We start from the raw sequence: 14,172 nt of genomic DNA on the forward strand, positions 1-14,172 counted from the left end.
GGTGCTATAATTTTATTTTTCTTAAGCACCGGTAATAAGTGAGCTTTCAAAACATCCGCTAAAACACATACATAGATACATACATGCATATGTACATGTGTCTCGCCAGTGAGGCAAATAATCAGCTCCACCAACGCTGCGATGCTTAGGCCACTCGCGACCAAACAAACTAACAATATAAATATGTATGAATATATGTGTACATGTATAAATGCGTGAGTGTGCGCACAGCCATTCATATGCACTTGCATACATACATATGTAAGATGAGTGCCTGTGTGTGGACTTTGGGTTGTCAGTTTGCCGGCTTTCGTAATTCCAGCTGTTTTTCTGCTCTGTGTCTGTCTTTTATCATTCGCCACACTTTGCTGTTTTCGGTTTTGTTTTGCTTCATTTGTTTATTAAATTGTTGCGTACGCTATGTCGCTTCGTGTCGGCATTTTTATGCCAATTGCGGCTGTGCTGGTGGGTAGCATTGCTTCTGCTGGAATAAGTGCACAAGTGGAAAAAATAGATTTCTGTTAAACAATACTTTGCTAGCGGTTGATCGAGAGAACTTCGACTGCGTTATCACACATGCAAATAATTCCGATTGGTCAGTTTGTATGGCAGCTATATGCTATTGTGTTTCGATCTGAAAAATTTTTTTTTTGAATATTGTCTGAGGCAATAATCGTGCCAATTTTCTAGAAGATATCTTCGTTTCGTCGTTCTTCGTTTCCGCTACTTGACCCCAATGGGAGACTCCAAAGGCAACCAGGTCCTTCTCCACCTGGTCTTTCCAACGGAGTGGAGGTCTTTCTCTTCCTCTGCTTTCCTCGGCTAGTACTGCGTCGAATACTCTCAGAGCTGGGGTTTTTTCATCCATTCGGATAACATGATCTATCCAGCGTAACCGATGTCTCTTAATTCGTTCAACTATGTCAATGTCATCTCGTACAGCTCATCGTTCCATTGACTGCGGAAATCGCCGTTCCCTGTGCGCAAAGGACCGTAACCCCGAACCATCAGATGTTGTCATTGCCTTTGCCTCTGCCCCATATAGCTGGGGAGAATAATGAGGGACTTATAGAGTTTGGTATTAGTTCGTCGATATACAATCGCTCCTTCTTATTACTATTTTAAACTAGTCTTTTTTAATCTTAATTTTTCAACATTTTGTGGCATATATGTACACTTATACGTTTTAGGTGGACTATACTCAGACTTCGTGGAACCTGAGTACATAGTCGAAACTGACATACATATGTAAGCCACCCCAAAAATATTGTGAACGACCCAAAGAGCTTTATCAATTTGAAAGAGTCTTATTATTATTTATGATATATGAGTTTTAAGTACCACAAGGGACTAGTGTTCTCAGCTAGTCAAATGAATGCCCTGTTAAGATCGAGCTCTTAACCTGATCTAACTCACATAGTGCTGGGAATCAACTGTCATCCTCTATAAATGAATGAATTTACTTCCATGTATTTTCTCTGCGAATCGAAAGAACTTGTATATGTTATTACTTGTAGGAGAAGCTTTCCACGCGGAACTTTGAGGAGTCAATTAATATTTGTTATCTTTCATAAAAGTCTACGAAATGTGCCCTTCACTTAAGTAAGTAAGTAGAAGGATGAATTTCACTACTTCATATTGTCTCACTGATCTCATTAAATTTTTACCCAGAAGGAAGCGTCGGAGACCCTATAAAGTCTATATAAAAATGATCAGTATGTTCAGCTGAGTTATCCGTCTGTCCGTCTGTCCATCCGTCCGTCCGTCTATCTGTATGTATATATACGAACTTCTCTCAGTTTTTAAAATAGCGTTTTGAAATTTTTCATTTGTCTCAACTGATATTTAAACATTTTTTTTTTATTTAAAAAAATTTTTTTTTATGTTTTTCCTTTACCTCTTACTTTTGAATAATATGCAATTACAGGTGTTAACATTATTTGAGAGTTAACTACTGCGTAATGTATAGTATCGCAGACTTCGTTCTAGCCGGCTCCAGGCTTTTCCAGTGTATTTTTGCATTCCTTCATTTCTCTCTGTCATATCAGCGCCAACACCACTAAACTATTGCATACACACAACTTCATACATACATATTGTACATACTATGTACATCCATATGTAAAGGCATTGAAACCAAAATTTTGTATAATAAAATAATAACAATAAAAACCAATAAACAAAACACCGGTCGAGCCAGTTGCTGCTTTATGATGATGACTCGATTCGCTCTTTGGAACAGTTCGGCTGGAATCGTTGTTGGTCTGTTGAATGCGGCAATCGCCACGAGCGTCTTGTGGTGGTGCTTACTATGCACGCTTTCGTCGAATATTTTTCGTAACTTCAGTCAGTCAGACGGAAGCGACTCAAGCGAACGAACGAATTTTGTACGGGAAATAGTAGTGGAAGCGCGCCCCAACCAAAGTACGCATACGAGTAAACAATACGGTACAATATACCACACGTGCAACAACAATATCGAAAGCGCCATATTCATAAAGCCGGCAAAAGCAAGCAATTGTGAATTAAATAGTGACGCCAACCAACCGACCAAAAAGTGCTTTAGTGTTTTAAACGATTTTATTTTGGTTAATTTTGTGTGTTGTTTTTTTTTTTTTTGGTTTTGCTTAAACATTTTTCCCGAATTGGTATTGGAAGTGTTTTTATGTGTTTAAGTGATTCGCAGTCGAGACGTTTCATTTGTTTAATGGTTAGTAGTACTGGCGGCAATAATATCTAAATAATATTAGATGTGCGTATGATTGTTGGTGCTTTTATGGCTGTGCTGTGCAAGTATTTCTATGTGTGGTTATGGTATTTATAATTCTTTAACATTTTGATTATTTCTTAAACATACATAATTCACAAATGGAACGCGAATGTAAATTTAAACTTATAACAATTGAAATATTTTTTTTTTTGTATCGGGGAAGCGAATGTATTGCAAATTCATTTGTATTTTGATGCTTGTACATATATATATATATACATATGTGTGTGTCTCGAAAGCGGCTAACTGTGCGAACGATTTGGCAGGTGTGAAACCGCCTGCTGATTTCCAAAAAAGCTCTAGGAGGCTCTCAAAATAAAATATATGTACTAGATTTTTTCAACGCTCATGAGCGTTGTTTGCTGCGTTTGTGTTTCAATAATCAGTGGAGTAAAACAAGTCGTACATACATCAAATGCGTTTTCTGCCGAACATTTCACCAATTAGTGAAGTGTTGATTTCTAACATAATCTTCCTGCCCGTTGAGTGGCGTATCCTCCACATGCTACTTCAGTTTTACACGCGCGTCAGTGCGTTCACAACGTTAACCAAATTCAAATGTAAATTCAATTTGCTACCTTTTGGCCAACACTCTCACACTTTTGGTACATAGCAATTGTAGGGGCGCTAGATAAGTTTTAAAATCATAAGAAATTATTGTTATCACACATCCCCTGACAAATGGTGTGCTCGTTTATAAGTATGTGCGCGTGTAGTGGCGCGGTGCGTTGTGCACTGCCAGTGAAGTAGTTAAAATCTTTCTTATAAACATTCTAATTATATTATATGAACATGTACTTATATATAATGTTTATGAATTTGCGGAAATTTTGCAAAAGTTTAACAATTTACGCAAAATAATTTGAAATAGCGTAAGCGTTGTGGAAACTGAAGGTATTGAAAGTACAAAAACTTTAGCAAAGCTGACGTCGACAAAATGCGATCACCATAAACAATTAAGTGTATATGTATGTATGTATGTAAATACTTGTATATTTACATAAGGCACAGTGTGAAATGCTGACGAATGCTGTAAATGAAGCGAATATAATAAAAAATTATTAAATAAATGGGATTTTTTATTATTCGCATGAATTCGAATTCAATTTAATATTTCATATGTAAAGTGTCCACCAATAGTGATGACGTGCCATTCCCACGATAGTTGGGTCTAAGTAACCGGAACGGGATGACGTGATTTTTACGTGCCGTTACCACGATAGTTGGGTCTAAGTAACCGTTCAAAGACTGTTAATTCGACACTATTCCTTGAAATTGCTTCAGGAATGTTTTCTGCCGCTACAACAACAGCAGCAAGTTATTTAGGGGCTCGTGACGGCCATGTGTGCTTACGGATTTGTGTCAAATTGTGTCAGTGTATTCGGTAAGGTTTGTCATTTCATCAAGTTTGGTTACGTCAACAAACAGAATTGTTTGTTACCGGTATTCGGTGAGTCAAATTCTCGTGTGGTCCAAGAAACAGAAATAGTTCAGTTAAATGGCCACCAAGACTATATGATTGAACGTCTCTGGATTATTTTCTCTGGAGATATGTTAAATAAAAGAATTACGGCAATCCACCAGCAAGGCTCGAGGAGCTTGAAGATAACATTCAGAGTACTATAGCAGAAATTCCAGTCGAATCGTTGCACCGGTTCATGAAAAATTGGCGTAAAAGGGTGGAGATATGCAAACGGAGCTGTGGTGGCCATTTGGCCGACATTTAGTCCAGTGTTTATTTCATTTTAACATCACGTCTTTTTTGTTGGTAGACTTTGTATTGTACCAGTTAATATATCGAAGACGTTTCTAATTGAATTGCAAAATCAGAAAATTCTAACAAAACTCATCTTATAAGAATAATATTATCAATTACGATACTTTTTATGAATTACCTGGTCGAAAAATTTATAGTCAACTTAATTTGAATCACGTAAAAATCGTGTGGTTAAATTACTCCACGCATTTATTGCAGACCACACACAAATTTTAATTAAGAACCCGTCCTTCACTTCTTATCATTCCTAGGTAAATTAATAACAATAAATTTCTCAGCTTCAAACACTGTGCCTTTTTGTCGTCGTCATCATCATCATCTTCGACACCTTCAACGCAAACACATGACCATATAAGAGTGTGCTATATACCACTCATATACATATGTATGTATGTGTGTATGTTCACTTTTCTTTCTACTATAACTCCAGCCACCCTACTTTTATTTATTGCAAAAAAGCCAAAGAAATAAAGGAACATTAACAACAAAATTATGTAGATTTTGTTGTTGAGCAAAAAACAATAATAAAAGAAGAAAAAGAAAACACAAACCTGTACAGCACATAAAACGGATGAGCTGGACTTATTATTTTGCTGTTGTTGTTGTTATAGCTATTATTTTAGATTTTTTTTTGTTTTTGTTTCCATACAATTTAGTTTAAGCCAAGAACCGGCAACTCACATTACTCAGATAACGAGTTAAACCGGCCTGGTCGTCGTTTGGGTCTACACCAATTACGATGAGGGCCAAGAGTAAAAGGCGAATGCTGGAAATTGAGCGGCGGGTGAACGATCAGCAGCGCTGCGCAAGCAAGTTAGGCAGTCAGCCGGTCCAAGCAGCACACACACAATGCCGTCATGCACAGCAAGTCATGCCACAACGGCGGCTCGTTGTTGCAGCAACAAAATCTCGTGATCACGTTTCAGTGATCGCTATTGCACTTCCTCTAATAGGAGAATGCAACGGCGATCGCCAAACTCCTAGGTATTTGTTAATGTATGTACGTATACATATGTATGAGTGGAAGTATTTACGTTCATCTTACTATGTACAATAACACAAGTGCCCATAAATATGTATGTACATATGTACATACTTATATGGAAAAATATGTATAAATATAAATACGTATTTAATGATACTCATACATACATACATATTTAATAATGAAGGTATAATGTGTTTGGGGCTGTAGATATAGCAAAGTACACTATATAAGAATATATATGCACATACTATATTTTTATATGCATATTCAAGCGCTTGCCACATGCCACATTTTACAAGACGTGCAAGGTTCGTTCGTTCGTTCGTTTTTGCTTTGAGGAGAAATCCGTTATTCTGATGATCGATTCCAAAAAAGGTATTCTTCAGATTCGCTCTAGCGTTATAAGCCCATATACTTGTTTTTTCAAATGTTGGCCGCGGATGGTCCATCCTTTGCGTCTCAGATGGTCCATTATTTGAGTCCAGTTTTCGATGATTCGTTCGAGCATTTCGACTGTTAACTGGCGAATCACACTCGTGATGTTTTGCTGCAAGACCTGAATCGAAGCTGGGTTGTTCGCAAAGACTTTAGCCTTTACACATCCCTACAAGCAAACAGTCTAACGGCGTGATATCACACGATCTTGGTGGCCAATCGACCGGATCAAAAGGTGAAGCTATCTGCACACCGAAATTTTCTCTCAATAAATCCATTGATTAATGCAATGTTTGGGAAGTGGTGCCGTCTTCTTGAAACCATTTGGTCGCCGAGATCACGAGCTTCAATTTCAGGCATCAAATAGTCGGTTATCATGGCGCGATTACGGTCACCATTAACGGTTACATTCTCACAGGCATAATTTTTGAAGAAATATGGACCGATGAATCCACCGGCTCACAAACCACACAAAACAGTTTTTTTCTGGAGGATATGGTAGCTCTTGAATCTTTTGAGGTAGCACTTCGTTCCAAATGTGGAAGTTTGGCTTTTTACATACCCTTTGAGCCAGAAGACGGCCTCATTCTTTGTAACACCTAAAACTATTCGAGATAGAAGTTTTGTATACATATAATTCAGTCAAACTCACTTTCTGAGATCCTCTACTTCTATCATTTACATATATACATAACTCTATAACTATCTCGTTTAGTCTTAGGTGTTACAAAGATATAGGCGATAAAAACTATTGTACTTTGTAGTAACACGTTGGGAGAGTACAAATACCACATATACATATGTTCATACATATGCACTGACCATAGACAATATAGTGGAAAACTCTCCAGCTGGCTGAGCTGGTTGCTATACATTTCTCACATTCCTGCCGAGGAGCCTATTACCGCTGTCAACGTAGTGCGGTATCAATAAATGCATTGTAGTTTTCGTAGACATACAGATGCGTGCAACTAATTAACAACGCTAGTAGCAACAATTCAAATCGGTTGATATTTTCATTTAAAAAAAAATTTTTCAAGGGTATGTCTTAAAGATAGGTTGTGCATATTTAGTTATTGTAAACTAGCTAATTTGTTTTTTATAAAAGAGCTTTTATAAAATAAAGACATTTTATTACTTCAAAGTCAGAAATAGGTCGTGCAACTAATTAACAACGCTTTGTTTATTTTTTTTTTTTTGTGGAAAAATTATTTTTTTTCCGGGTTTAAAGTTAATATTTGGTTGCAAACCCATTACTGTCAATCACGGCTTAATATCTAAAAGGCATTGACTCTACTAAACTTTGGCAAGATGTCCCAAGAGTATTATTCCATTCTTGTTTAACCTTTCAATATAATTCTAGGAAATTTCAAACTTTATGGGGACGAATTCTTTTCTTCAAATGTGTCCAAAGATTTTCGGTTAAGTTTAAGTTCGGGTTGCATGAAAGCCAGCCTAATAGAAGCACCATGTTTCCTGAAACCATTGTGTTGTACCACGCGCAGTATGTTTCAAGTCGTTATCTTGCGTTACGGGCATATTATCATCAGGATATGGTAACAATATGTTGTCCATGAATGAAACGTATTTGAATTGGTCCATGCGCGTATTTATTTTACAAATAGGCCCAACACCTCACCACGATAAAGCACCTCAAGTCATTATGCAACCATCATCATGTTTTAAAGTTAGCCTAGTGTATTTGGGCTTCAACTCCTTGCATCGAAGATTGGGGGCATAAGTTTTTCCATCTGAAGAAATCCTATTTATCTTGCTTTCATCGAAAAATTATACTCTTTTTAATTTTTTTGCTGTCCAATGGCGATATTTCTCTGCAAACTCTAAGCGGCTCCTTTAATTGCGTTCAGAGAGTAATGGCTTCAACCGTGAAACTCTTCCAAAGAATCCTGCCTGGCGTAATCGTCTTTTTGCGGTAGCGACAGATAGTGGCATCTGGGTTTTCTCCAAAAATTGCAACTCGAATTTCTTGTGCCATCTTGTGGAGGTCCTTTTTTGAATCGCGGATAATTAATTCGTCCGTCCGAAGAGTAGATTTTCGACATCTCTTCAAACTTGGAACTTGTTTTGTCATTTTATTCTTGTTGAAATAGCTAACTGCATTAACTAAAACCAATCGTTTGGGGAAATTTAGGGTCTTTTCAATATCTCCGTAAGATTTCCCATCCTAGTTCATCTGCACGATAACAGCCCTCACAAGACTTATGTTTACTCATTTTTATTCACTAAAATTATTTAATTTCTTAATAGTAACGTATTTCAATAAAAATATAAAGATTTAGTTACCTGAACATAACTAATTTCTAAGAAATCTTAAGAATTCTACACGCGTTGCTAATTATATGCACGACCATTTTACTCACTATTGCATAAAAGTCCTCAACTATTACTAGAATAACGGGATTTTTAAAAAAAAAAATTTCAGCTAAATCTGATCATACTTTCATCGAAGATAATTCAAAATAAAATTATATTTTTACCCGTAAAAATTTTACAGAAATCGTCATTTAATTTATAGGGGTCCTTTTTTGAATCGCGGATAATTAACGCGTCCTTCCAAAAAGTAGATTTTCGACATCTCTTCAATCTTGGAACTTAACAAATCGTTGTTAGTTAGTTGCACGTATCTGGATGTATGTAACAACGAGGCTTGTTTAAAAAGTATGTTGATTTTTCAAGTTCCGTGGGCTGCATAAATACTTTAAATTTGAAATTTATTATTGTATTTATATTCTTTGCAAATAATAACGATCGTTCAGTTTGTATGGCAGCTTTATGTTATAGTGGGCCGATATCGAGGGTTTTGACAAATGAGCGGACACTCGGACGGACCGAGAGATAGACGGACATGAAAAATCGACTCAGCTCATCATGCTGATCATTCATATATGTATTTTACCATGGTCGATACATAAAATTATCCTAACAGTCTTATGTTGCATTGTGGGCGAATTCGGAAAGCAACCGCGTCTACTGCCCATATAACATATAACACAATTCTAAATTTTGTTCGACTCTTTTACTTTACTGTATATAAATAAACGTTAGCGAAATAAAACTTTTCTTAAATGGTGTCTTTTACGTATATCCAGATGTCTAAAAATTTTCGAAATCGGACCATATTTTTGTAAGCCGACAGACTCCGAATATGTGGACCCCAGTGTCTATGGCTGAGTTTTCAACGAATATACCGGACAATCAGTAAGATATATAGTTTGGTATACTTGTAGTTATCTTTTATGGTTTAATACATCCTCTAGCCTATATAAGCTTACGGTCATTATATGATAATATTGGATATACTACAGGTCTGTGAATGACATCTGGTTTTCAAGAAGAAATAAACGCATAAATTGAATGTTATGGTAAAGAATTTGGGTTTATTATAAAGATAAGACTTGTTTTAAAAATGATTTCGGGCAAATGACTGTCGATTCCAGCCAAGGATCCTAATTTTCGACCACCCTTTCCAGCAAATTGGGTCAAAAGCCAGCAATAACAGCCCGAATATTATTTTTCATGGAATAACATTGCAATCATGGAGGTTACCCTACGGATCTCTACGGGGTCTAATGCTCTCGTCAAAATCATACTTTAATAAATTGATCGTTACACTATGCCCGGCTTCATTTTTGAAGAAGTATGGACCAATGGATTCTCTCTGACACATCACTTCAAAACTTGTGCCTTTTTGAGGATAAAACGACGTTTGGACCAACTTTAAGGTGTATCCGAGGATGCGCTTTATGCATTACAGTAAACGAGGTTTGAAACCGATCTATGCTTGTTTGATTTACCGACTTAGCTTGGCAATTAAGGGACCCAATATTGGACATAGCTCGTGATAAATTCCTTAAAATTCCTTTTTTGTCTCTTGCTTATTATTATTTTTTTTGCTTGCAAAGCATACGAGCAACACGAAATACACCTGTGTAGGCTATTCTTGCTTTGGTGCAACCGTTAAATTTATATCAAAGAAATAAGTAAACAAGTGTCGCCCCATAGCGGCTCTTTTCATATGTTGCAACAAATTGTAAATTTTACTTTGCTTTTCTAATGTTAGCCCATATTTTTACATTGTTTGAAACAAAAGTATATCTTTGTATAAATATTGATTTGTGAGTGTTCTCTCACCGACATTCTTTTAGAGCCAATAACCATGAGAGTCATTTATAACTGCTGCAAAAGCTGAATACTTAGCCACAATCAAAAAATAGTTAACCTTTATAGGTACTAGTATAACAACAGCAGTAACAATTTTGGTGTACATTAAGACAAAAAAAGCAACTGGAAATTGTAAATTAAACGCAAAATGTCTAATTTTTTATCAAAACATATGTTATCGCTTTCCAAGTAATCCTCGCCAGATGTAGTACATTTATGCCAACGATTTTTCCAGTCCTCGAAACACGAGCCTTCATCTCTTTCAGCGAATTTTGATTTAACTCTTCAATCGACTGAAAACGGATTCCATTCCCATAATTGTTGACTTGTTTGCATGTGGAATTCTCAAGGAATGTGGGACCGGAATATGCACGATCAAGCATGTTCAAAGAGACATGTCTACGATACAATTAAAAAAAAAAAAATCAACTTTATTGGGACGAGTCGAGCAAGAATGCGTTTCATAACCAAAATATCCACCAAAATAATTGTAACGGACTCGCGAGTCGAGTTCTCTTGCCATCACTCTAATACTTTTCAGGCTCCATATCTTTCACTTTTTTAATATTTTCATCTGTTGAAGAGGTCGAAGGTCGTCCAGAACAAGGAATCTCTTCAACGATCTCTCGAAAGTCCTTGAAGGCCTTGTACCACTCGAAGGCTTGTGTTTTTGATAAAACTTATTTACCGTAAGTCTTTTTCAACATGCGCACCGATTCCGCACACGAAATTTGGTTAGAAATACAAAATTTACGGCAAATTCTTGGTTCGATATTTTATTCTTTGCAAAAATTGCAACGCACTACTGAGGTGTATGAACTTAAGTAGTTGCTGTAAACAAACTGGTTGACAGATCGCGCTCAAATTTGGCTTAGTAATTAAGGACACCACTACCAACTTAGCAAAATACATTTTTTTAAATATAATTTATCCGTTGAATTTAATTAAAATTTTCGAGTGCTTTTTTATCACAATTTATTTACTTACTTACAGTATACTAATCGATTCATTGAAAAGTTTACTCGTAACTGCTTCTAACTTTGCGTTACCAGCAATTATAGTTAGTTATGCGTAGGATTTTTGCTTTTGATAATCATTCTGCCATTAGTGGGAACCTTATTGGTAGTTTCCTAGATATACGGATATGAATGTCTCTCCCTTAAATTTAAGCTACATGAATAGCTGTATAATTAGGTAAGAGTTTGAGCTTTTCATATGATATTACTTAATTGTGCTCAACAGGTATTCGTAAACATGTACATAAATATCCCTAAAAGTGGTATGTATGTATGATATAAGTTTCTTATTTGCGTAATTGCTATATTAAAAATCGGTAGCCACAGTTAAATTATAGTTATGCAAGTTGAAGATACAGCTGAGCAAAAAAGTTAAATATAATAGGTGCTTGTAATCGAGAAAAAAAAAATCAGTAATTGCAACCCTGTCTGTACATATCACCCTATTACCATCTACGCCATTGTTTCGTTTCTCCTTTGTTATCCCCCCCAAAATTGTATATTTACAGTACACACCACCAGGTGCTCAGCTGTATTTTGTTCACAGTGTCTGCAGCGCTTGTTTGTGTTGTTATCAGGCTGTCCTACAAACACACATTTATGCATTCCGTTAAATAATTCGCCACGCTCGCCCATCATTTACCTGTCCGATGAGGTGTCAGCCAAGGCGATTTTATGTGGAGCGCCATTCTCGCCGGCGTTGAATGCGTTTTAATCGCTTCGACAGCTGCGCTTGTGGGTCTGCGCCGTTTGTGCCAAGCGATAGCCAACTGATGCGAAATGAAGGAGTGGGAAGTGGGGAAAAGCAGCGCAGTGGTGATTGAATTTCTAAAAATAATCATAAAGATAGTTGAACGCAACGCATGCTTATTGCTCCTAGTGTTTCTCAGTTATTGCGGAATAAAAAAAAAAATAAAAAGATTTTTAGCTTTGCAGGCTTGTATTTTTCGTTTGTCTTGTTACCTACACTTAGAATAAAATAACATTTCCAAGTATCCCCTCGGATAATAAAGGTGATGATGAAAGTTGTGCCAAATCGAAATCTATTGTGTTGACCGAAATGTCTATTCGTTCCCAGCCTTGGTTCTTTATAGCGACTGCTGGCTTTTCCACCCTCTGTCTGATTATACCTTAGATGTATGTATGTACATGGGTCAGTAGATGAGTGTTAAGTGTGTGGAATACTATTATTGAATAAATATTATATTTGAAAGATAACTTATTGAAATTTAATAGGAATTGTTTGGATAGCATTACTGGAATGTCTAGGAAGGTTTCATTTCCACATATATGATGCATATATTCCATTTTATTTCGGATATTAGGATTAATATTGTAAAGGAATTAAGTAGAAATGTGATCTATAAGCTGGTCTCATAATGAAAATGGACCTTACTGGTTCACAATTTAGCCCAGGTATTTGTATAACAAAGTTTGTTCTCTATTATCATATCCTGATAGACTTTGTAAAAGGTATGCATACATATATAAATGATCAGTGAGCTGAGATGATTTAGTCAAATGTCCATCTGTCTGTCTGTCTTGAAAATCGATCTGAGATTTTGAAAATATCATTGGAACTATCGGACGTCTATGACGCAAAGCTACCATACTAACTGGCTGATCAAACTCAAGTCCTTGTAAAGAATTTTTTTTTATTTTAACAAGGTATCGTTTTGAAATTCGGCATATATTGTTATCAAAACCTTCACTACAATGCTTTAAGGATATAGCCGAGTTAACAACAGCGCGGCAGCCCTTTCTTCTTTGTGCAATGTGGCGCCAATTGAAGATTCCAAGCGAAGCCCTGAAGTTTCCGGACATTGTCCCAAGAAAACAACCATCAGAAGATAGACGTTGTGATAGGAGCACCGAGGACCATGAACCCAGTGGATGCCCAAAGAAGTTGATACCGCCGGAAACATCAAAAAAGTCCACAAAATACTTTTTAACAGGCACTCAAAAAGTCCAATCGACAGTCATCCGACTGAACTGATAACACTCCAAAGCAAAGCATGGATGCAATTTTTTTTGAAGTAAAGAAGAGCTAAAAGAGCTCACTCAAGTTATAGCTTGCGCGGACAGACGGATGAGTAGACAGACAGTCACCCGGTTATATACAAATTGACACACATTGCGACTAATTTCCCCGGGTAAATGATATTTCAAAAAATGTATTTTGCTAAGTTGGTAGGATATCTTCAACGGAGTGGAGGTCTTCCTCTTCCTCTGCTTCCCTCGGCAGGTATTGCGTCAAATATATTCGGAGTTGGAGTGTTTTCATCCATAGGGACAGTGTGGTCGTCTTTTTTTAATTCGCGGAACTATGTCTATGTCGTCTTACAACTTGTACAGTTCGTCGTTCCATCGAATGCGAAATTCGCCGTTGCCAATGCGCAATGTACGATAAATCTTCTATAGAACTTTTCTCTGGAAAACTCGTAATGTCGACTCATCAGATGTTGTCATCATCCATGCCTCTGCAACATATAGTAGGACGGCAGTAATGAGTGACTTATAAAGTTTGGTTTTCGTTCGTCGAGAGAGGATTTTATTTCTCAATTGTCTTCTCAGTCCGAAGTAGCACCTGTTGCTACAAGGACTTACTCGACTCAGTCGTTGTCCCGTCCATCGTACTCTAATGAGGACATCAACCAGCTGGGCAGCTGCAGCTTCCCAATTAAGGGACCGGATATTTCATGTGCATGCCCTTAAATCATAATCCTTAACACCTTTCCGAGGCTGTTTCCTTATTTTCTTTGGTAATTTATTTTACGTAGCAGTTCCCAAACCCAGCGCACAATCCAGGGAATGGGGATATGTCGCCCTTTCACTTTCAAACGGATGTTTTCTTGGCTACTTAGAGGATACTTGGTCAAGACTGGAAGTCGTGAGCTGTTTGAGCCATATGTAAAAGAATCATTTCTGGCAGCTCCCAAGTGAATGGCGCTCAGGGAACTTTCCTCACTTGTGTGAACTTCTACATATGACTGCATCCTTGTAC

General features: G+C 36.9%; 1 protein-coding gene across 1 annotated transcript in view; it reads left to right on the forward strand.

The window, feature by feature from the left end:
- Window positions 1-2,340: 2,340 nt before the first annotated feature.
- The window catches only part of LOC108978883 (four and a half LIM domains protein 2), a 212,841-nt gene continuing 201,009 nt past the window's right edge, over window positions 2,341-14,172 (forward strand). The window contains exon 1 of the mRNA XM_018949421.1: window positions 2,341-2,710. The gene's annotated coding sequence lies outside the window, so the exon portion shown is untranslated. The remainder of the gene's footprint in view (window positions 2,711-14,172) is intronic.

Source organism: Bactrocera latifrons, unplaced genomic scaffold, assembly GCF_001853355.1.
Source record: "Bactrocera latifrons isolate USDA-ARS-PBARC rearing strain unplaced genomic scaffold, ASM185335v1 scaffold_1, whole genome shotgun sequence".
In the NCBI taxonomy this organism is placed as follows: domain Eukaryota; kingdom Metazoa; phylum Arthropoda; class Insecta; order Diptera; family Tephritidae; genus Bactrocera; species Bactrocera latifrons.